General features: G+C 40.3%; 1 pseudogene; it reads right to left on the reverse strand.

Moving 5' to 3' along the window:
* Positions 1-15723: 15723 nt before the first annotated feature.
* Positions 15724-15842, reverse strand: LOC138398557 (5S ribosomal RNA; annotated as a pseudogene).
* Between the last annotated feature and the right edge of the window lie 8477 nt (positions 15843-24319).

Consider the following 24319-nt stretch of genomic DNA (forward strand, 5'->3'; position numbering starts at 1 on the left):
CACAGATTAGAAATAATTGTGGTTGGAGAAGAAAAAAAAAAGTTACTCCAAAATAAAGTGATTTTAAGAACAAAAAACCCTAAAATCTGCTCCATAAACATTTATGAGATTAATAAATACAAGAAACACAACTGGTTTGGCTAAAAATTATAAAAAGATAACTGTCAACTTTTCTGTTTATTAATCAGTTGTGCAGACATCCTGTCCATTGCTTCCCCTCCCCCCTTCTTCCTTTCTGGTGCTGAGGTTAACTCTTTAGTAACTGGGGATGAAGCACAACAAATTTGTGTTTCCTGCCAAGTAACTAGTATGCTAGTAAAAATGATTTTATGGGGCAAAGGTTAAAACTATTCTAATAGAAAGTATTTTTTGAGATCATTTTCACTCAGTGCAAGAAATCATCAAAAGACAAGTGGGATATGCACTAACAACAATCTCCAGTAGTCTAACTGGGAAGAAAGACCTACGATCAGCGCTGTTACAGAATTGCATCAGACACCTCCTGTGCGCCCCTTCCTAGCCTGCCTCTTAATCCCGCCACAGCTTTTGTGACCAGGGACGAGTTCTACGGGCTTCATGCTCGGCCTGTCGGGAATAGTATCTCACCTCAGCCTGTCTTAAGTACCTCTTTCTCCCCATGCTGGAGCTTCTCTGACACGGTCCCAGGGGACACCCAGAGAACCTGCCTAGCATTCACACAGACACAACTGCACATACGTGGGTCCTCTGCTCTCAGCGGAGCTGCCCTCCAGAGACCGCGTCACCCCCCACCCGCCACACACACACACCCCCTTGCCCTCTGGCTGGTTGTGTTCATTGGCAGGAGATCAGTGAGGAGGAGAAAAACATGGACCGTTTCTTCCTTCACTCCTGCCCTCTTTCAGTGGAAGTTTCTGGTGAAAACTCCGGCTCTTCACAACTACAGTTCCTGCTAGGCAACCCCTCCTGCTGACTCAGCACCTACCAGGCCTTTCTTCCCCCTCCCTTCAGGCCTAGGGGCAGTGATAACTTCGAATTCTTGCTAGCCCCTGGGTGCCTCAGCATTCCCTGTTGGTCCTGTTAGCCTTACCTACACCTTCATTAAATTCTCAAGATCCCCACTGAGCACGCCTTGTTTCCTGCCCGAACCCTTCTGATGCAATTACAGAGAGTCTCATGAAAGCTAGTAAGTTACTGCTTTTGTAAGAAACGTACAGGCAGGAATAACACAGGTGGCAAATTCACATAGTTTAATGAATAATGCTAGAAAGCTGAAAGAAAGAAATTAGGTTGAAGAAAGTATATCATAAGAAAAAGATCTCAGCCGGGTGCGGTGGCTCAGGCTTGTAGTCCGAGCACTCTGGGAGGCCGAAGTAGGAGGATCTTGAGCTCAGGAGTTTGAGACCAGCCTGAGCAAGATGGAGACCCCATCTCTACTAAAATTAGAAAACTTTGGCCGGGCGCGGTGGCTCACGCCTGTAATCCTAGCACTCTGGGAGGCCAAAGCGGGTGGATCGCTCAAGGTCAGGAGTTCGAGACCAGCCTGAGCAAGAGCGAGACCCCGTCTCTACTAAAAATAGAAAGAAATTATATGGACAACTAAAAATATATATATAGAAAAAATTAGCCGGGCATAGTGGCGCATGCCTGTAGTCCCAGCTACTCGGGAGGCTGAGGCAGGAGGATCGCTTGAAGCCCAGGAGTTTGAGGTTGCTGTGAGCTAGGCTGACGCCACGGCACTCACTCTAGCCTGGGCAACAGAGTGAGACTCTGTCTCAAAAAAAAAAAATTAAAAAAAAAATAAAATAAAATAAAATTAGAAAACTTAGCCAGGCATGTTGGCATAGCATGGAGCCCCAACCACTTGGGAGGCTGAGACAGGAGGATTGATTGAGCCCAGGAGTCTGAGGTTGCAGTGATCTGTGATGATGCCACTGCATTCTAGCAGGAGCCACAGAGCAAAATCTTGTCTAAAAAAAAAAAAAAGAAAGAAAAAGAAAGAAAGGGAGGGAGGAAGGAAGGAAGGAAGGAAGGATGGATCTTGTGCTAACAAATACTAGTCAAAAGTTTGATAGAGCCTGGTGCAGTGGCTCAGGGCTGTAATCATAGCACTCTGGGAGGCCGAGGCAGGAAGATCACTTGAAGCCAGGAGTTCGAGACCAGCCTGAGCAGCATAACAAGACTCTGTCTCTACAAAAAAAAAAAAAGAAAAAAGTTAGATAGGGAAATGAGTAAAAAGATCATTATCCTTATATTTAAAGCTAAAGATACATTTCAAGGCTAGTGAAAGGAAATCTAAATACAAAAAATGCAAAAATTATATTTATCGTTTTTGATGTTTAACCAAATTAACAGTTATCTTATCCAGTAAACAGTTTCCAAATATATTCATAGGCAGAGATACAGTGGACTGGCAATACTATTCACTCTAACAAAATGTGTGTCAGCAATTCACATGTTTAAAATGGTCATAAACAATGACTTCAAGTCTAAATACTATTAGCACAGGTCACTTGATTTATGCACACTATGATAAATAAATGAGCTTTTAGTAAACACTGACGGTAGGCCAGGCCCTGTGCTGGTATATTCATATATATCATCTCCATTTATTTTCTTAAAAACTGTGCTGGAATGTGCAGTTGTCAACTTGATTTATTTGGAAGCTCTCTTTCTCAGAATCCCCTACTCTGTCTGTACTGTTCCAAGTTAGAGTTGGGCAAAGAACTTGTTTGGACATTTGGAAGGCAGAGCAAGCAGCAGCCGTGATTCTTGCGAGGTTGTCAGATACACTCACAGACAGATGCAGGGCTGCCCAGCAGGTCTCAGCTTGTCTGCTCTGTCCTCTGTGCTCTGTCCTGCTCATCTGCTGACTGTTGGCACTGCTGACCAGCTGTGGCCCCAGGCTCACCATGCAATGCTTGTCTGTGGACTAACACAGCCCGCATCTCGGATTAGAAAATATTTTCCTTCTTACACCATCTGACCCAAGAATCAAAGTCCCCAGGGGTGGGGACTCAGTTAGTCTAGCTTGGATTACTTGCCTACCCATGAGGACAAGCACCTTGACATACAAGGGGAATGCACATTGAGAAATAAGTAACTCCTGGAAAAGGAAATCAAGGCTTGGGAAGGGGGAACGGATGTGAAGTGGCCAAAACAACAACACCAAGAGCATCAAGTGTCCACTCTATGAATTTACCTAGTATGTTCACTATCATTGACCAGCTAACAATGATAGATAACATTTATTTAATATTTAGCCCCTTCTCTGTGCAAGTAACTCAGCAATTTATATGTATTGTCTTATTTAATCCTCACAACAATCCTAGGAGGTAGATAATTTTCTTTCTCTATTTTACATAAGGAAGATAGATAAAGCTGTCATTTTGCCAGCTTCCGTCCTGTAAAATATGACTGACTAGAGCTGGATCTGGTTAAAGGTGTTGACTCTAACTGCAGAACTACTAGATTTTCAACCCCAATTTTGCTAACTTAAGTAAAATTTTACTGGAATTTTTGTTAGTTTTTCTTGATCAGTCGTGCAGAAAATCCTGTCCACTGCTCCCTTTTTTTCCCCTTTCTTCCTTTCTGTTGCTGAAGTTAACTCTTTAATAAATAGGGATGAAGCACAACAAATTTGTGTTTCCTGCTAATTGACTACTATTCTACTAGTAATGATTTTATGGGATAAAGATTAAAACTATTCTAATAGAAAATATTTTTGAGATTATTTGTGGTTTTCACTCAGTGCAAGAAAGCAGCAAAAGACAAATGAGATATGCACTAGTAACTACAAAAAAAAAGAAAAATCATTATCTCTTCACTCATGCAATCTCCGGTAGTCTAACTGGGAAGACAGAAATCTTCCATCAGACAGTGACCCCTGTACTGCTAACTTATATTGTAATGACTAATCATATAGCATAAATCTTATCTTCTTATTCTGTACAAGAGTTCTAGCAAGCATGATGTATTTTATTTTTTATTATTATTCAATTTATTACACTCACTTTTTTTTTTTTGAGACAGAGTCTCGCTAGGTTGCCCGGGACTAGAGTGCCGTGGTGTCAGCCTAGCTCACAGCAACCTCAAACTCCTGGGCTCAAGCAATCCTCCGGCCTCAGCCTCCCGAGTAGCTGGGACTACAGGTGTGCACCAACACGCCCGGATAACTTTTTCTATTTTTAGTAGAGACAGAGTCTCTTGCTCAGGCTGCTCTCCAACTCTGAGCTCTTGGCAGTCCTCCTGCTTCGGCCTCCCAGAGTGCTAGGATTACAGGTGTGAGCCACCACACCCGGCTCTATCATTCACTCTTAAGGGAGCTTTTACAAATTAGCTAATCTAATGCTTTTAAATATTTTTAAACTGAGTTTAGGCCAGGCGAGGTGGCTCACGCCTGTAATCCTAGCACTCTTGGGAGGCCGAGGCAGGTGGATTGTTGAGCTCAGGAGTTCGAGACCAACCTAAGCAAGAGCGAGACCCTGTCTCTACTAAAAATATAAAGAAATTAGCCGGACAACTAAAAATATATAGAAAAAATTAGCTGGGCATGGTGGCCATGCCTGTAGTCCCAGCTACTCAGGAGGCTGAGGCAGAATGATGGCTTGAGCCCAGGAGTTTGAGGTTGCTGTGAGCTAGGCTGACGCCACGGCACTGTAGCCCGGGACACAGAGTGAGATTCTGTCTTGGAAAAAAATAAATAAATAAATATTTTTAAGCTGAATTTAAAAGTGTACTTCATTTTCTTTTATTTCTTCAGCATTATACTTGACCCACAGCCCTTCTGAAGAACTCAAGTAATTGTTTTTATTGAGATATGATTCACATGACACACAATTCACCCATTTAAATTATAAAATTGAAGTGTACAATTTAAAATATACAATTCAGTAACTTTAGTATATCCATAGAGATATGCAACCATCATCAAAATCAATTTTCTAAAATTTTCATCACCTCACAAAGAAATCTCTCACTTCTTAGTCAAGTGATTCTTATAAAATCAAGTAAGTTATGTTTATAGACAAGGTAAATCTTAAATTCTCTTAATCATTCTAATACTCCATAAACTTAGTTAAATTTGAACTTAAAATCACAAATATAAAATAATTATTCAATTGCTCATTTTAAATTGGAACCATGGGCCCTTCTAATAGGCCAAATTATCTAAAACATTATATACATCTAAATACAGATTAGTCTTTAACAAAAAATATATTAATAATATAGATTTTATTTACTTCATCATTTCTATATTTGATCAAATCTTCCCAGAACTAAAAATACACCCACTCACTAAAGGAAAAATTATGTCAAACAAATATAATTTGGGACTTGCTTTCTAGAGTAAGTTTGGGGAAATATTTTCTTAGCCATATGGAATTGCATACCAACAAGAGTTTTTGGCCAGGGTTTGAGATCTAGAATTAGAAACACCCAGAACAATTTCTCTCGTAACGGTGAGTGACAAGCTAAGCCCAATTTTATAGACACTGTATCAAGAGAATCAGCTGCTGTTGCCTTAGTGGCAGCTGAAGGAGGGTTGTTTAGGGTAACATAAAAGAGAGACAGGCCCGAGTAATATAGTGGCACACAGAGCCCAGAGAGAAAGTTGTGCAAGAAATGTTATATGGTCAAAGCAGCTGAGGAATTTTAGGACAGGAATGTCTAATATTCTGTGCTGTGATTACCCCATTGTTACCCTGTTGTCTCCCTGCCTTCAGCAGGAGTATGATACTCTTGTTTTTAAAACATAAAAGTATGACAACTGGGGAAACCAAGAGTTACGTGAGGAACCAGGACACTCTGTAGAAGCAGGCAACAGCGTGAGCTGATGCAGATGTGGCCCAGCTCTCCCATCCCCTGCATTCCCTGAGCTTATTAGCGAGGGCTCTGGCTGCAGAGAGTTGGGGTGGGGACCCAGGCCATGTTGTTTGGATATTAAAGGAAAGAGTAACTCACAAGGATGGAGAGCTTGGGAACCCCCAGGCAGCAGATGCTTGGGTTAAAGGAGGATGTAGCCACATGCTTTTTTTTTTTTTTTTTTTTGAGACACAGTCTCACTCTGTCACCCAGGCTAGATTGCATTGACATCATCATAGCTCACTGCAACCTCTTAGGCTCAAGAGATCCTCCTGCCTCAGCCTCCCGAGTAGTTAGGACTGCAGGCACATGCCACGATGCTCAGCTGATATTTCTATTTTTTGTAGTGACGGGATCTCACTCTTGTTCAGGCTGGTCTTAAACTCCTGAGCTCAAGCAATCTTCCTGCCTCAGCCTCCCAGAGTGCTAGAATTACAGGCATGAGCCACCACACCCAGCCACATGGTTTTAAGGAAAGTCTACTTCTTAACAATAGATGAAGTAAAGAAAAAAGCAGAGAAGAGATAATGTTTTATTTTGTTGCTGTTCCTAAAAGACATGGAGTATCGAATTTGTGCTGAGTTATAGAATTCTACACAGTTACATTCAGCTATTCAGCACCTCAGCAACCGGGGAAGGACTTCTAGATCCTCTTTTTCAACCAGTGCTAACAAAAGAAGGTTTCAGCCTCTCCTGTCCTGAGGGAGGAAATGAATCATTTGACTGTTCTAGCACCAAGTTCTCTTCAGTTATCGCAACAGCCCCAAGAATTTTGAATTTGGGTCTTCCTAATTAAGTGGAATGTTTTGCTAATTTTTCATCAGAGTTATTTGTTTGCCTTTGTAACCCTCTGGTTTGACTTTATTTAAAGATTTTTAAATAGTGTTTTATGTGGGGCTATGCTCACGTGGCCCCAAACATCTGATTGGTTTGATGAACTCAGTCAAATTGCTGGCTAAAAGATAAATGGAAACAGTTAAACTGACTACTTGTCATCCTGAAGACTCAAAAATTGGGCCTTATTTTCCACTTTTAATAATAATTCATTAGCCCTTTGTCTCTGAACCAGGCCATTTGAGTTTGGTAGTTTGAGCCCCCAACTATCTATAAAACAGACATTTTTTTTTTTTTTTTTTTTTTTTTAAGAGACAGAGTCTCACTCTTTTGCCCAGGCTGGACTGCAGTAGTGTCATCATAGCTCACTGCAGCCTCAAACTCCTGGGCTCAAGCAATCCTCCTGCCTCAGCCTCCCAAGTAGCTGGGACTATAAACACATATCACCACACCAGTCATAAAACAGATTTTTAAGAAGTACTATTACTATATTTATTTTTATTTTCCCCTTTCAGTAGGTGTTTTGTTAGTAATGAGATGCAAAAGAGGAAGAGGGTGCTGTGTTTCATGCCACTCCCCTGGCTGCTGGGAGATCCCGGCAGGGCCCGTCCTGGCCGTCCCTAGCAAGTATCCTCACCTAGAAAAGCTTCCACTGCCCCACAGAAAAGTCTGTGAAAGCTTAGTGAAAGGAATTGAAAAAATGTGAATAGCAGTTAGTTGCTCTTCCCCTTGGTAAACAGTTAAATTTACCACAACTTAAACTTTGGCAACATTTTATAGCTTGCTTTGTGGGGCAATTCCTGCTACTGACAGACTCAACAGCCCACCGAATATGGGTGTAGTTTCATGACTGCTCTGGGGGTGGAGGATGTAGATGAACAATTACATGAATCTCTGCCTGGGAGAGAAGAAAAGCACATGCAAGACTGAGCAGAACTATGTAATGAGTTTGCTTTGTTCTTTGTCAAGGAACACAACATCCTCTGCATTGCCCCTTCTTATATGAAGACACCTTTCCCCGCAAAGTGGTGAGATTCTTCTTGGCCTCAGTATAGGCCATGCAAGCTACACAGTTTTGTTTTGTTTTGTTTTGAGTCTCACTTTGTTGCCCAGGCTAGAATTCAGTGGCCTGATCATAGCTCACTGCAACCTCAAACTCCTGGGCTCAAGCAATCCTCCTGCCTCAGCCCCTGAATAGCTGGGACTACAGACAGGGGCCACCATGCTTGTAGAGAAGGGGTCTCACTCTGTTGCCCAGCCTGGTTTTTTTTTTTTTTTTTTTGAGACAGAGTCTCACTCTGTTGCCCAGGGCTAGAGTGCCATGGCATCAGCCTAGCTCACAGTAACCTCAAACTCTTGGGCTCAAGTGATCCTCCTGCCTCAGCCTCCCAAGTAGCTGGGATTACAGGCATGCACCACCATGCCCAGCTAATTTTTTCTATATATTTTTAGTTGTCTAGTTAATTTCTTTCTATTTTTTAGTAGAGATGGGGTCTCGCTCTTGCTCAGGCTGGTCTCAAACTCCTGACCTCAAGCGATCCTCCCGCCTCTGCCTCCCAAGAGTGCTAGGATTACAGGCGTGCGCCACCGCGCCTGGCCCAGGCTGGTCTTAAACTCCTGACCTCAAGTGATCCTCCCCATTCGGCCTTCTAAAGTGCTAGGATTATAAGCGAGAGCCACTATACTTGGTCCCAGCTGCACAGTTTAAAACCAAGAACATAGCATTCCTTGCCAAGAAAGAAGATTCATTTTGAAATTGGATCTCACCTTTCATGTAAAATATGTCCAGTTTTTTTTACTACAACGGTAAAATGATCAGCTTTCTACTTCAGAACACTTTGAGTTTTTTCCCATCTCTATGTATTATAATTATGAAATACATGTAAGACCAAGTGAGTTAATATGGTGTTACCAGTTGAATTATGTCTCCCCCAAAGTTCATATGTTGGAGTCCTAACCCCTAGGTCCTCAAATGGGATCTTATTTGAAGATAGGGGCTTTACACAGGTAATAAAGTTCAAACGAGCTCATTAGGGTGGGCCCTAATGCAGCCTGACTGGTGTCCTTATACAAAGGGACAATGTGGACACAGATACACACACAGGGAGAACGTCATCTGAACATGAAGATGGCCCTCTATAGCCACGGACAGGGGCCTGGGACAGATCCTTCCCTCACAGACTTCAGGAAGAACTAACCCCTCCAACACCCTGATCTGAGATTTCTAGCCTCCAGGACTGTGAGAATACTAACTTCTGTTGATGAAGTCGCCCAGTGAGTGGTTCTTTGGCACAGCAATGCCAGCATACTAGCACATATGACAAAACAATAAGCTTTCCTCCACCCTCAGCCCTAAAAAAGACAGGCCATAATTTGGGTTTCTGCTCCAAAATCACAAGCTCAAACGCCAGCAGTGACCAAGCAGGTCACCCAAAGGAGCGAACCTCGCTAGACGGACTAGACAGGATTATTAGAGGGGACCGAGGCAAACCGGAGAATAGTACCAGCTCCAGCCACTGCCATGAAGTACAAGCCTAGTATTTGTTGCCAGACAGTCTGACTTTGTTGAGAAAAACCCAAAATGAAGATTTTTTTAAAGTGTAAAAAAAATTCCCTTTTTAAAAATATTGACAACACATTGAAAAGTATTTTAAATATTGTCCTGGCCAACACTACATAGGCCAAATAAAATCTGTCTGAGGCCCAGTGCAGCCCACAGCCTAACTGCATTCAGAGAAATGCCCTCACACAGGATGCTCCCAGCGTCTGAGGGGGAAGGTGTCCAGGGACCTCGTTTCCAAGCCCCCTCGCTTCTACTAGACGGGGCCATGTGACTAAATCTTGCCAATGGAGTGGGACCAATGGGAATGAGGTGAAGTCTGTCACTGCTGTATAGAGACCGCAAGGATCAGGGGTGCCTTTCCCTCACTGTCATCCCCTTCAGGAACAACCTTGGCGGTACATACTGACCTTGCCAATTTAAGAGGTCAGATTTGACGAAGACAAGAACCTGAACTGTGAAGAAAATTATAAGCTATTTACATATGGGATGCTTTCCCCTGCCCCGACCCTAAAAAAAGAATGAGAGAAGAGGCAGAGGGAGTAAGCTGCCGTGTATTAAGATAATCAGGGCGCGAGGTTCCAACCTCCTCCCCTCAGTCTTTCAAGAACAGGAGACCCTGAGTTAGGGTCCAGTTGCCAGTTCTATCTGTGAGGGACACACAGTGAGCAATGAATGGGAGGGAGCAGTCACCCCTTACAGAGAACATCTAGAACATCTAGAACCCTTTCTGCATTCATTCCCCACAAGAGGTCCACTTAGAAACACATCTATTGATGGCAGAGGCGTCTATATTTGCCTTTCGCTTGTTTCTTTATCCCACCAGAGATGATGTGAGAAAATGGCTAGATAAAATTTGCACTTCCTTTCTTTACTTTAAAATTTTAAAAATACTATCAACGTAATCATTATAAAATCCTGATTGAATACTCTGATCAGTCATAGTTGTAGTTCTAACATCCAGTTGTTTACAGAACTTAACGAGGTAGAATATAACATATTTTCTGGATACCAGGAAATGCCTCAGAAAGGCTGTCCCCTTTCTTTGCCCCTTTCTTTGACCTTTGAGCTCTTTCAAAATTCCTAATCTTGCCTACATATAAGCCCCCGGACCTCGTGACTTCTGGATGAATACATATTAACTAGCTCTTGCCTGCTTATCTACTATCTTTTACTGGCTAATATGAGTTCACGTTCATCATTTCTCTCTCGTCTCCCTGAAGGTCTTTGCCGACTGCTCCTCCCAGCACCCACCATCATTTCCTGTCCTGAAGCCTTTAGCTCATCAAGCCGACTTTCCAGCACCTCCAACATTTTCATACTTCTGTTTAAGTCTTCACATATCATAAATTTCATATTGCCAATTCCTTGAGGGCAAGAACCATATGTTTTAATTATTGGTTTATCTCAAGTACCTACTAAACACAGTAACCTTTTACATTTAATTGATTACATCCATATCATTTTAAATTAGTGATATTTAAATATAATGATTTATGATACTTTCCTCATTTCTACATGTCAAACATAAACCTTTTGTCAGGAAATAAAAGTTAATTTAGTTGAGTATTGGCAGGATTGGTATAAATAAATTAAGAAACTGTTTCTACGTTTTGCACGAATATCTGTTGGTTGATTTTGATTTTCCATTACTACATTTGAAAAGCTTAATGTCATTAAAGAATCACAATGTCATTAAAGACCTTTTAACCAGCTACTTATCCCACATGTTTACACTTGAAAACCAGTAATTATAAAGTCAAATAAGCCAGTAACATAGATGCTATCTACAGAAAGAAGAAATCATCAGGGAAACATGTTATACAAACCAGGTGAGTATGTTTGCTTTCCTTTGTCATTAAATATTGATGTGAATAGACTGAATTTTGCCTAAACATAAAGATTTTAATCTTCATCTCTGATGCAACTCAAGAACATACACATCAGTTTTGTATTTCCTACATTGCTACACTGCTCTCCATACTTCTGAATAGAGCCCCGGTCATGGTAACATAACAGCTCCTGTTTGTTGCGTGCTGCTCCACAGTTTTGATGTGTCTCATATTTTTGCTCTTTTTTGTAAGTTTGAGTTTCTAAGGTTATGCTTCAGGGCTTGTTTCCTAATGGTTATTTGGCCTGCATTTGGGAGTGGTCGGAGAAATTTCAAGGCAGGGAGGTCACCAGGACGCTGATGGAAGAGCAGGGAGTAGGAGGGCCTGATCTAGGATCAGATAAGAGGTACAGCTCCAGGGGTTTGCAGTGGGGATGGCCGAAGGTCAAGCAGAGCCCGGGAAGTCAGTGGGGAAAAAACTGTGTGGAAGAGGTAAATCAGGGCCCAGGCCCTGGAAAATGGCTGCAGGAATGACACAGAAAGCTGGCTCGTGGGGCTCAAGGTGAGTTTCCCTTTGCGGAAAGGTGAAGAAGAACACAGGTGCCCTAGAGTCCTGAGCCTAAGGAGGCCAAGCAATCATACCATCTCCCCAGAAGTGACATGGGGCCTGACAACATGGGCTGACAGCCAATAGCTCAGCCAACATGCCCAGGGCTTCACATTGTGATTGAGTAGCAACTGCAGCAATTTTTCAAATTTCTTTTTGACAAAATGAAAGAGATCACCTTTCTTCGCTAGGGAGAGTTACAGCAAACTACAAATGATGGCGTACCCACAGCAAATAGCCAGGATGGAGTTAGAACTAAGAGAACCGAGGCCGGGCGCGGTGGCTCACGCCTGTAATCCTAGCACTCTGGGAGGCTGAGGTGGGTGGATCATTTGAGCTCAGGAGTTCAAGACCAGCCTGAGCAAGAGTGAGACCCTGTCTCTACTAAAAATATAGAAAGAAATTAGCTGAACAACTAAAAATATATAGAAAAAATAAGCCAGCCATGGTGGTGGATGCCTGTAGTCCCAGCTACTTGGGAGGCTGAGGCAGGAGGATTGCTTGAGCTCAGGAGTTTGAGGTTGCTGTGAGCTAGGCTGATACCACGGCACTCACTCTAGCCCGGGCAACAGAGTGAGACTCTGTCTCAAAAAAAAAAAAAAAAAAGAACTAAGAGAACTGGTATTTCTCACCCAAGTGCTTACCTGAGTAAAAATTCATAGCATACTTTTCCACTCAGTAGGATTTTAACACAAATTTATTAAAATTATGAAGCTTTTGCCAGGTACAGTGGCATTAATGCCTCTGTTTCTCTACTTGAAAAATAGGACTAATAATATATTAATAAACTGAGATGTTTTTATCTCATGGACCTTCTAAATCAGTAGTTAATTGTTTCCTCTGCATTGGCTGCTAAAAAGATCAGGGATTAATTGGCAGGTCCCCTCTGGAAAATGTACTGGCTCTTATGGCATGCCTTCCCCGTACAACTGGCTTCCCTTTTGTACCACTTTTTTTCGGACTTACCTGAAAATAATAACTATTTAAATAATTAATTTACAAACATAATTAAACTCTGTGCATACAAATTAGAAAATACAGACACACACCCCCCATACACACACCTTCCCACCCACATCCTGCTATTGAGGAATAATCACTACTAATATATACATTCTCTCAGTCTTTCCTATTTCTATTTGTATATCTATGTGCATATCTTATCTATTTTAAATGCTATTCTACTATTCATATTATTGTATAGCCTGATTTTTTTTTTCATTTAGAAATATATTGTGAACATTGTCTCATGTCAATAGTTTTCTACAAATAACTATTTGTTGCCTATGAAGTTTTCCTCCACAAGGACCCACCACGATTATTTAAATCTCAACAGGTGGAAGGGGATGGATCCCAGCACATAGGAGCGAGATTAAATTTAGGTAGGAGGAGAAACATTTCTCCCATTTTCCACTGTAACAAGAAGAAAGGACATGTGCAGATGAAGGTAGATTGGAAAGACGCACGCATGTGCATGTGTGTGTTTTGCTTTGTTTTCTTCTTTTGTTATGACCACAGAGTAAAAAGAAGCATGAGAATAGCAAAAGAGATCTTCCTCTAGAGATTTGAAAGCAAAAGGTAGTCAAATCTACTATTCCATAGGCAAGTTCAAAGGAAAAAATACCAGCAGCTTGAATGGAATTTTGTGCATAAATCTAATCATGAGCCCAGGAATCATCTTAAAAAAAAAAAAAAAGAGTATGTCTTACTCAAGCCTATAAATTCAACTGGATTTAAGCTGTCAAAAGACAAAATTACAAAATTTAGTTTAAAGATCTTAATTGGCTTTACTTGCGATTCTAGAATTGGTCAACACTCCATTCTGTAAAATAGAATAACTGTTTCAATAAGCTGTGAGCCAAGGAGGTTGGTTTTATAGACAGGTCTCAATCTAGAGCTTTAGGTTTTGAACCTTTTCAGTGAACACCTATTTTATTTAAATGGGTTGTGTTATTTACACAATAAGAACTCATACAATGTATATGATAAAAACAAACAAAATGATACTTATATACCCAAAGATCCAGAAGACATAAAACTACATATCAGCTGATTTAAAAACTAACTTTCTAGTTCCAGAGGCAAAGCCAAAAATGAACTGTTTTCTCCTCTTGATCAGTGGTTCTCAAAATGTGATACCCCAACCAATAGCACCAACATTATGGAGACCTTTTTAGAAAAGTAAATTTTTGGCCCCACCCCAGACTATTTGTATCAGAAATGCTGGAGATAGAGCCAGAAATCTGTATTTTCTCAAGCCCTGCAGGAGTGTCTGATGCACACTAAAGTTTCAGAATCACTGCTCACCATAAATTGACTTTTACACGAAGACACAGTCCCACAGAGTGTGGGGAGAGCATCAACAGATTGTCATCTTCCCAAGGATCCTTAGCAAAGAAGAGGCTGAGGGTTAATTTCTCTCCCAGTCTGGACAAGTGGAGGAGATGGGTGGGTGGAGGCATTTCTACCGCCAACAAGTCTTCAGGGAAATTGAGCTTGACCTTGCTCCAACAAACAAGGTCAACACAAATTAGCTGACAGCTAACTGGGTGTGTGCTCCTTTGTGTTATGCTGTCCCAGGGAGAAGGTCATTGGGCCCTCCCTGCCATTGGGCTGGCTGGCTGTGGTCCTCTCAGTGACAGGGCAGGACACTGGCAGCACTGCCCAGTCACATCAAAGGAAATCAAGCGTTCAGGGAAGGGCTGAAAGGCAAGAGGGACTCTCCAAGTCTTTTAAAGTATATCACACACTAACAATTTAAAAGAACATTGGTGCCTAAACTTAAACTGTTCCATTTAATCAAAGTCTATCAGCATGATTTATATCTAAAGGGTATGGCTTTAAATACTTTAAGGGAGAGTCTAGCATCAAAAATAGAAAGTCTCATCATATTTGCTATTTACCTGGAGGGGCCCTGGTAAATCCAAAGTAATTATCCTAGAAAATTCTCAAAAAAGGAAACTGACAACTATATATATAATAGAAGAACATTCCACGATTACAACTTCATAGAGTTTTTAAAAATTGGAAAAAAAATTACTAGTATAATCTCTACCAATTACAATATGATTGCTCAGATCTTAGCACTATTTTGTGTGATTTGTTCATTAAACATTACATCATAATTAAATTAGAATATGCCTTTAAATATGAAGGGCAACCAGGAAATGATATGTAAAGGCTATTTCTTCATTGGTAAAATGATGACTTATACAAAAGTATACTGAAGAATAAGATGTTCTCACTATGGACAATATGAATAATGAACAAAAATGTCACAATCTAACTCTATGTAAATAACATATTTACTCTAAGTAAAATATTCATTTTCCATTTATGCAGATTTTTTCTATTTATGCTCTATTTGCCAAAATAAATCTTTTTTTTTTTTTTTTTTTTTTTGAGGAGAAGGAAAGAGAAGTTTTATTACTTTGCTGGCAAAGCAGGATGATGGAGACTCCTATCTGAAATGCATCATCCTAATAATAAGCAGAAATACAGAGCTTAATAGAACCATTTTTAACATATTTCCTTAAAGTGACACCATCTTATTTATTTCTTCTAAATCCTGTTTTTACTACTTTTTTTTTTTTTTTTTTTGAGACAGAATCTCACCCTGTTGCCCAGGCTAGAGTGCCATGGCATAGCCTAGCTCACAGCAACCTCAAACTCCTGGGCTCAAGCAAGCCTTCTGACTCAGCCTCCCAAGTAGCTGGGACTACAGGCATGTGCCACCATGCCCAGCTAATTTTTCTTATATATGTTTAGTTGTCCAGGTAATGTCTTTCTATTTGTAGTAGAGACAGGGTCTCGCTCTTGCTCAAGCTGGTTTCAAACTCCTGAGCTCAAACCATCTGTCCCAGAGTGCTAGGATTACAGGTGTGAGCCACCACACTGGGCCAAACCCTCTATTTACTTCCAACTAAAGATATTTTTGAAGTTTTAGGCCCAGAGTGGGGAACCTGCGGCCTTAAGGCCACATGTGGCCTCGTGAGTCCTGAAGTGAGGCCTTTGGACTGAATCCAAATTTTTTTTCTTCTTTTTAAAAGCCTACAGCACCCAGTATTCCCAGGCAGTCTCCCATCTGGGTACTAACCAGGCCCTAACCTGCTTAGTTTCCAAGATCAGACAAGACTGGGCATGTTCAGGGTGGTATGACTGTAGATGTTGGCAGGCAGGTGCCCCTGGACTGAATCCAAATTTTACAGAACAAATCATTTTATTTTTATTAATACATGCTTGTTCACCTTTTATATTTTTATTTTATTTTTAAGATGAACATATTTAAAATACCAAAGAATAGAGTAAGTTTGAACAAAATAACCCTCCCAGATTGACTGGCACGATTAGAACATCAGTAAGCCATATGGCTAAATTGACTACTCATAATTTAGTTCTAAGTACACCCGCCTCCCCCAACGCCCCTGCCTGACTGGTGCCACTACTGCATGAGGCTGGTTGGAGAGAGTTTACGGGTGTTGAGTACACCAGTCTGTTATTAGCCTTTGACAACAGTGTACTGTATTTCTGCTTGAAGTGGAATTTGTCAATAGTTGCACAGCTTGACAGTATTTTTTAATTCTGTCTGCTTAACAGCCCATCATGTCAAAGAAGACCAAGAGAACTGAAGGAAGAAAACATTTTTAAATGAGGATTGGGAATTGCAATATTATCTTTTGTCTGCTAAAGAGAAGATGATTTGCTTGCTTTGTGATATTGCAATATCATCGTTAAAGAAATTCAATGCTCATCAGCATTATAACACTCAGAAGGACCACAAATATTTTAAATTAGAGGGAGAGGCACAAAAGTTTGTATTGCAGAAATTAAAAGGTGAAACCCAAAGCAAAGACGGTTCTTTCAAGCAGCAATAAGACCTAGAAATAATGCCACTAAAGCAACTTATAAAGTAGCTTATATACTCAGGGGGGAAAGGGAAAGCCATTCAATGATGTAGAAATTGTAAAAGAATGCATTATCCAAGTTGTAGGACACTTAGACCCTGATAATTTTTTTTCTTTTTTTTTTTTTTTTTTGAGACAGGGTCTCACTCTGTTGCCTAGGCTAGAGTGCCGTGGCATCAGCCTAGCTCATAGTAACCTCAAACTCCTGGGCTCAAACAATCCTCCTGCCTCAGCCTCCCATGTAGCTGGGACTATAGGTGTGTGCCACCATGACTGGCTAATTTTTTCCATTTTTTAGTAGACATGGGGTCTCACTCTTGCTCTGGCTGGTCTTGAACTCCCGAGCTCAAGGGATCCTTCCACCTTGGCCTCCCAGAGTGCTAGGATTACAGGAGTGAGCCACCGCGCCCAGCCCCTGACAATGTTTCAAACTACAAATTGCCTCTTTCAAAGAGAACCGTAACTGATTGGCAGCATGAATTGGCCTTCAACTTAACAGAACAACTTCATGCAATACTTCAAAAGGAAAATACATATTATTCAATTGCTTTGGACAAATCAACTGATACTACTAACTTGGCACAGGTTTTATATTTCATTGGGGTCATAACAGGAGATTTTCTTTGCTATGAAGAGTCACTCACTTTGGGCATTCTTATGAACAGAACACAGGGAACAGGTATCTTCAACAACTTTCAAAATTAATGTTGTGAAGTTGGATTGAATTTGGTAAATGTAGTAAGTGTACGTATAGACAGTGCACCTTCCATGACAGGAAAACATGAAGAGTTTTTTGCCTGGATATAAAAAGTATTAACAGATCCAGATGCTCCCATTTCTTTTCATTGTATCTTGCATCAGCAAAACTTGGTGCTAAAGCTATTTCAAGTGACACTTTGCAACAAGTTATAAGTATTTTTAACTATATTTCTGCAAATGTAACACAGCATTGTCAGTCTTGAAACATGCTACATTTGAAACAATGAGGTATTCAGTGTGGATTTGCAGTGCCATTCTAAAGTGCGTTGGCTATTGCAGAGACAAGTGTTAACCAAATTTTTATCTGTGAGAACAGATAATTAAATTTTATGAAGAACAGAATCAGCAATGTGAATTGTTGAAAGATTTCCATAGCAATGCAGCATTTCTGTGTGATACCATGTCAAATCAAAAATGACTTGAATATTTTTTTTACAAGGTAAAACTAAGTCTATATACAATATGTGGCAAAAAATCCAAGCATTTCAAGACAGCTATCTTCTTTCAAAACACTTCTTCAAAAGGATATTTCAGATGAACATTCTTCCCAGTTAGCAAAGGTCATTGATGAGCAGGATCGTATATGCAAATCATTTGAAGAACGGGCAGTTGTTATAAACCTATTAATTGGAGAATAGAATGAGAGGTTCACTGACTTTCAGAATCATCACATCACACTCAAATTAGCATTTCAGCCTCACCTAGTTGATATCACCCAGGCACCTAAAGAACTACAGATGGAATTGGTTGAGATCTCAGTAGGTGATATTTTAAAGTCATTGTTTGATGGTTAAAAAAGACCCAATTGAAATATGGAAAATGCAGAGTACCCATGCCTTTGGCAACATGCCTGAAAAAATGCTTTCTTGCTTTTCAACTACTTGTTGCTGTGAATCTACATTCGCCTACCCAACCCAAATCAAGACTTCCTTAAAGTCATAAATGACTGATATCCATCTAGAGGATCAACTGAAACTTTGGACTTCCATGCTGCAACCAGATATTCAAATGCTTTCCAACAAAAAGCTGGCACAACAAAATCATTAAAAGGTTAGTTAACTTTAAAATTAACAAATATTTTTCATTTTTTGAAATTATTAAGTCCCTAGTAGTTAGATTTTTACAAAATAACGTACATTTTTAAGTACATTTAATTGAAGTTTCTTATGTAGCCTTATCTCATCATGGCTAAATTAATGAGGCCTTCCAACATGAAAAGGTTCCCTACCCCTGTTTTAGGCTTTGTTGGAGATTATTTTAGGAAAGAGTTAGATATTGGCTGAGGAAAATTTTTTTTTAATTTTATAACAACTCTACCCAATGGATGGAATTTCTCTCTAATTGTAGTTTGCTGGCTCATTGGTTTCAAAAAAGAAAAAGTTATGCAAATGTGTGGAAATTGTTCTATTAATAAAAGGTGAAATGTCTATGTTTTAAATATGCATTATTCTTATTTCATGAGCCCTGTTGTGACCAGGAGCTCACTCCAACACCAGAAATTAAGTTTCTTGGTAAACTCAGGGCTATTTTGAAAATTTATATTTGTCTAATAATGGTGGCTTGAAAGAAAATACATACCCAATCAAATGCCATCAGAGAGGTAATCCCTTTGCCATTCTCTTCATGTACACATGAAATTTGTGTGCCTTTTCTCCAACAATTAATTTCTCTAACAAAAAAAAAAAAACAAAAAACAAGCCGGGTGCAGTGGCTCACACCTGTAATCCCAGCACTTCGGGAGGACAAGGCCAGACAATCGCTTGAGCTCAGGATTTTGAGACCAGCCTAAGCAAGAGGGAGACCCCATCTCTACAAAAAAAAAAAAAAAAAAAAAAAATTAGCCGGACATGGTGGTACATACCTGTAGTCCCAGCTACTGGGGGGGGGGGGTGAAGAAGAAGGATCCTTTGAGCCCAAGAGTTTGAGGTTGCAGTGAGCTATGATGCCACCACTGCAGGCTAACCCAGGCAAAAGAGCAAGACCTTGTCTAAAAAAAAAAAAAAATGAAAGAAAGAAAGAAAGAAATGCCATCAGATTCACTGATTTTAGAGATAATTTAAGTGTGATGTAAAAGTGGTAAGATTTGAGATTCCCTTGTTAGTCTTAACTTTCCAATATGTCTATATATGCTGGCTTGAAATAACATACTGAGCTCTTTCATGATATAATGAAAATATTTCCACTTTTCTTTCACCCTATTTAATATTTCTTGATGTAGGAAGAGCAGATTAAGCAGAAAATGAAATGTACCTCTCTTTAGCTCCATATGCCTGACCACCTCCAGGCCACCATTCTGTCTCATCTGCTCAGAATTTAAGGACTGAGACCTTTCTATTTGGTTATGCACATTATCTTGTCTAACCTTCCCACGAATCTATTAAGGAAGCTACTATTTTTATTATTCTCCTCTTAGATTGAGTCACAGACATATTTAGAAACTCCAAAGCCTACATGCTTTTCCACCATCCAATATTACCAGAGATAAAGGAGCTCCAACCCATTTGTATTCATAGAATGTACAACTACAGTTTCAAACTATGGGATCTAGTGTATACATGCTTCTTTCTAAAGACTATTATTTTTCATCATATTTACATTTTAAACATTAATAATGGTAGCCATGATAATGAAGTATTCAGTTACTCAGAGATGATTTGTAATTGTATTATTTAGCATTAGATTTGGCTACATGTGACAAAAATCTCTAAACAGTGGTGGCTTAATCAAGATGGAAGTTTGTTCAGTGTTATGTAAAAGCCTGAGATAGACAACTCTGGGCTGATAGAGCAGAATCTCAGAGCCAGGGATTCAGGCCCCCCTACTTTATTGCCATATAAGTTCCAAGTTTACTTTATGGTCCAAGATGGCTGCTGAAGCTCCAGAAGCCTGCAGAAGGAGAAATTGGGGGAAGGTCCCTCTTTTAAAGGACATTTCCAAGACATTGCACGTACAACTTTGTTTGCATTAAACAGGCAGGGTAGAACTTATGTACATGGCTATCCCTGGCTGTAAGGGAAGAGAAGTTCTTGTTCTGGGTTGCCATGATGCCTGCTGAAACCTGGGTGTTTATTATTAAGAAAGAATGGGGTAGGGCTGGATTTGGGGGACTCAGTCTCTGCCATAGGAAAGAAAAATGCATTTGTTTTGGATGGACAACAGGGTGGACTGGATTGCTCACAGAGGTCTGGGCCATATGTAGCCAGGTCTTTGAATTTTTTAAAAAGAAACCAGAAATCTAGATTTTTATGTGAGATTTCCTGATTCTTAAATATTGCTAGCTGATTAAAATATAAAAAACTAGTGCAGGCCAAACAAAACCCATCTGTGTCAAGCCCTCATGCTTCCTTTGATCTAAAAGAATTGGCACTGTTTCTTTTTTAGATTTACTATTTTCAATCAAACAACAAATATCGATTGAGGGCTACAATGTATAAGGTACCATGTCAAGGGTGATGAAGGACAGAAAGATACAATCTTTCACTGGAACAAGAAAGTCTCTGATGTAGGAGACAGGGTTCATGACTAGAATAGGGGAAAGAAAAAAAAGAAAGAGGTTGCAGTAAGCTGTTTTGTAGTTTGCTTTATTTTGTTTTGTTTTTAGTTCCATTTCTTTACCTGACCCAAAATACTGTCTCTTATTTCCTCAGGTCTTTTATCAATGTTTAATAGTTTCCATTCCCATTTTAGCTCACTCAAGTAAATAACTCTGTCCCTAGAATTCTGTATTCATTGTTATCTCTCAGAAATATCAAATATTCTTTTCTTTATTTGTTGTTAATATTCTACTCTATAGAAAAATTATTTTAAGCTTTTCTTTATATGAGCTAGTTCTTGTAAAGTTAAGCATAGGCACACACATGTAATAATGTATGTGTGACCTTGACTTATTGTCCTCTAAAGGATGTGCAACGGGACAAACATTATTAATATGTAAATGTCTACAACCTTCACTCCTGCTCCTCCCAGAAGTAAAGAGGTGAGAGCTATGGGTGAAGTAGACCAAAGTCACCTTGTCAATTCTCTTAGGAAAAGCTGTTAGAATAGAAGTCTTTCCCTGCCCTGGGGCGATGAGTCACCCAGTCCTTCAGCTGTCCTTTCATGTTGTCATAACTGGCATGACCAGGACCAGATCCATAATTTGCAGGCCCCAGTAAATGAAAATGTGAGGCCTCGTGTTCAAAATTATTAAGCATTTCAAGACGGTGACAGTGGAGCAATAAACTAAGCGTGGAGTGCTTCTGAGTGTGGGCACAGGTCTTATGCCCATGAAGCCAGCCGTGACTGTAGTGGTGGAACTCAGGACACTCCTGGCCAGGGGAGTGGGGAGCAGGTGGGCAGTAGGAAAACATGGCTCAGAGACGTAGGGTGAAGTTTTTGTTTCTGGGGCACTTACGGGTAAGAGAGGCACAGGGGTAGTTTACGTATGAGTCTTTTGGTTTTTGTTTTTAATGCAGGCGAAAATATAAGGGTTTTCTTGTTTGTTTTTTTTTCAAGTCTTGCTGTGAACTGCATGTCCCCCTTTATGATGTTCAAGAAATAAAAGTGAAGAAACAATTATGAAAGGATGTTTTAGTTTGTAGGACTCTGCTGACATACAGGGACTGAGACATAGGGGTCACACTATATAGCCGACTTTTGAACAATGCAAGGGGTTAGGGGTACTTACCCCTCACGCAGTCAAAAATTGGCATATTAATTTTGACTTCCCAAAAACTTGACTAATAGCCTACTGTTGAGTAGAAGCCTTACTGATAACATAAATAGGTGATTAACACAAAGTTTGTATGATATATGTATTATATACTGTGTTTTTACAATCAAGCTAGAGAAAAGAAAGTGTTTATTAGGAACATCATAAGGAAGAGAAAATATATTTACCATTTATTAAGTGGAAGTGGATCATCACAAAAGTCTTTATCCTCATGATTGTCTTCACATTGAGTAGGCTGAGGAGGAGGAGGATGAGGAGGGGTTGGTCTTGGTGTCTCAGGGGTGACAGAGGCCAAAGAAAATCTGCCTATAAATGGATGAACAGAGTTCAAACTTGTGCTATTCAAGGGTCGATTGTATAAGCACTTCACAGCTATTAGTAATGTCACTGATTAAGGGTTGGCTGACACTTTTATAGTAATCATAGTTTATTTGTTTCCATTTACAGCTTGTGGAAAAAAACACTATGCTTGTCTTTCTCCCTCCCTCCTTTCCTCCCAGCCTCCATACGTCCCTTTCTTCTTTCCTCCCTTCATTTCTTCCTTCTCTTTCCTCTCTTCCAGGCTAGAGTGCCATGGCATCAGCCCAGCTCACAGCAATTTTCCTGGGCTCAAGCAATCCTCCTGCCTCAACATCCCAAGTAGCTGGGACTACAGGCACATGCCATCATGCCCGGCTAATTTTTTCTATTTTTAGTAGAGATGGGGGTCTCCGTATTGCTCAGGCTGGTCTTGAACTCCTGACCTCAAGCAATCCTTCCGCCTTGGCCTCCCAGGGTGCTAGGATTATATGCGTGAGCCACGGCACCCAGCCCCTTTCTTTCTTTTTTAACAAATATGAAGCCCTTTAATATCTCCCAATAAGGAGCTTAAACATTTTCACTTAATGATAACCAATCATATTTGTTTAAGCAACCAAATGATTATTTTTCTCAATATAATTGCAAAGAAGGTCATAATGAATTCTTATTTGTTCAAAGCTGCTGCCCTATATCTCACCTCACTCACCAGGAGCTAATGTACCTCCCAGGTGTTCCCCCCACCTCCTACGTATTCTTCAATCCATAGCTGAATTCCTTGTTCACCCTTTTCACTCTGCCTTCCAGAGCCCCAATTCCCATACAAACAAATGTTCTTACATTATCTGGTTCTTCCCAGGAAGTTCCCTCAACCTTCATGCCTTGAGTAATATGTCACTTTCCCCTCCAAAATACAGCTCATGTTGGGCTCTAAATATCATTTTATGCCATCACTTTTTAACACCCTTGAAAATATTCCTTCTTTGAGATGATGCCACCTCTGCTATCACTCCTTGTTACTGGAAGCCACCTATTTCTGGCCACTCCTCCCTACTGAGAGGCTTCAAAATCTTTGCCCCCTTGTTCCTCCAGCAAGATCATCCTAAAAAAAGCCTGACCTTGAATCAACCAATCATCCACCTCCATTTCTGCACCAACATTGCTAGGCTATTGGAGAAAATCACACAAATGTGGGGATTATTTCTATCAGAAACATACAGCCTCCACCTCATTTAGGCTTTCAGTACTACTTGTTAATCCCTTTTATATCCCTGGTGAATGTTCTAATTCCACACCCAATCACTGAAGATATTCTTCAACTCCCTCAGGCCACCTATGCTCATGCTGACCTCTTTTCTCATAGCAATTAAATTTTCTTCCCCCCCAAAAAAATATTTATCTCGAGTGTTGACTTTTTCTATTTTCTTGCCCTTATATTTACAATATTTACAAACAAGTCTATAAATATATCCACTTGGGATAAACTGATTGCATTAATGGCCTCCCTTTTCCATTCCCTTTTCCCTGAAATTTTGGAGTCCCTTCCCATTCTGACCCTGAGCTTGGCCATGTAACTTCCTTTTGTGGAGGCTTGAAGAAGTACTTGCACGTCTCCACCTTCTATTTGGAAGTCTGGCAGGGCCTTGCACAGAAGCCCACGATAGCCTACTGGAAGATGAGAGCACATGGAGCAGAGCTGAATTGTCCTAGCCAAGACCAGCACCCAGCCAATCCATCAGCTGACCACAGTGCATGAACAAGCCTAAAGACAAGATCTGCCAAATCTGGTCCAGCAGAACTGTCTAGCTAACTTGCAGACTCATGAGAAATAATAAATGGTTGTTTTCAACCACTAAGTTTTGGAATGGTCTGTCATGTAATGATAGCTAACTAACACAAACTGTCACTCTTACCGCTCTACTCTCAGAGGAAGATGTATCCCTTCTTTTTTGTTTTTTTTCAAGAAACAAGG

This window comes from Eulemur rufifrons, chromosome 17, assembly GCF_041146395.1.
Source record: "Eulemur rufifrons isolate Redbay chromosome 17, OSU_ERuf_1, whole genome shotgun sequence".
NCBI lineage: Eukaryota > Metazoa > Chordata > Mammalia > Primates > Lemuridae > Eulemur > Eulemur rufifrons.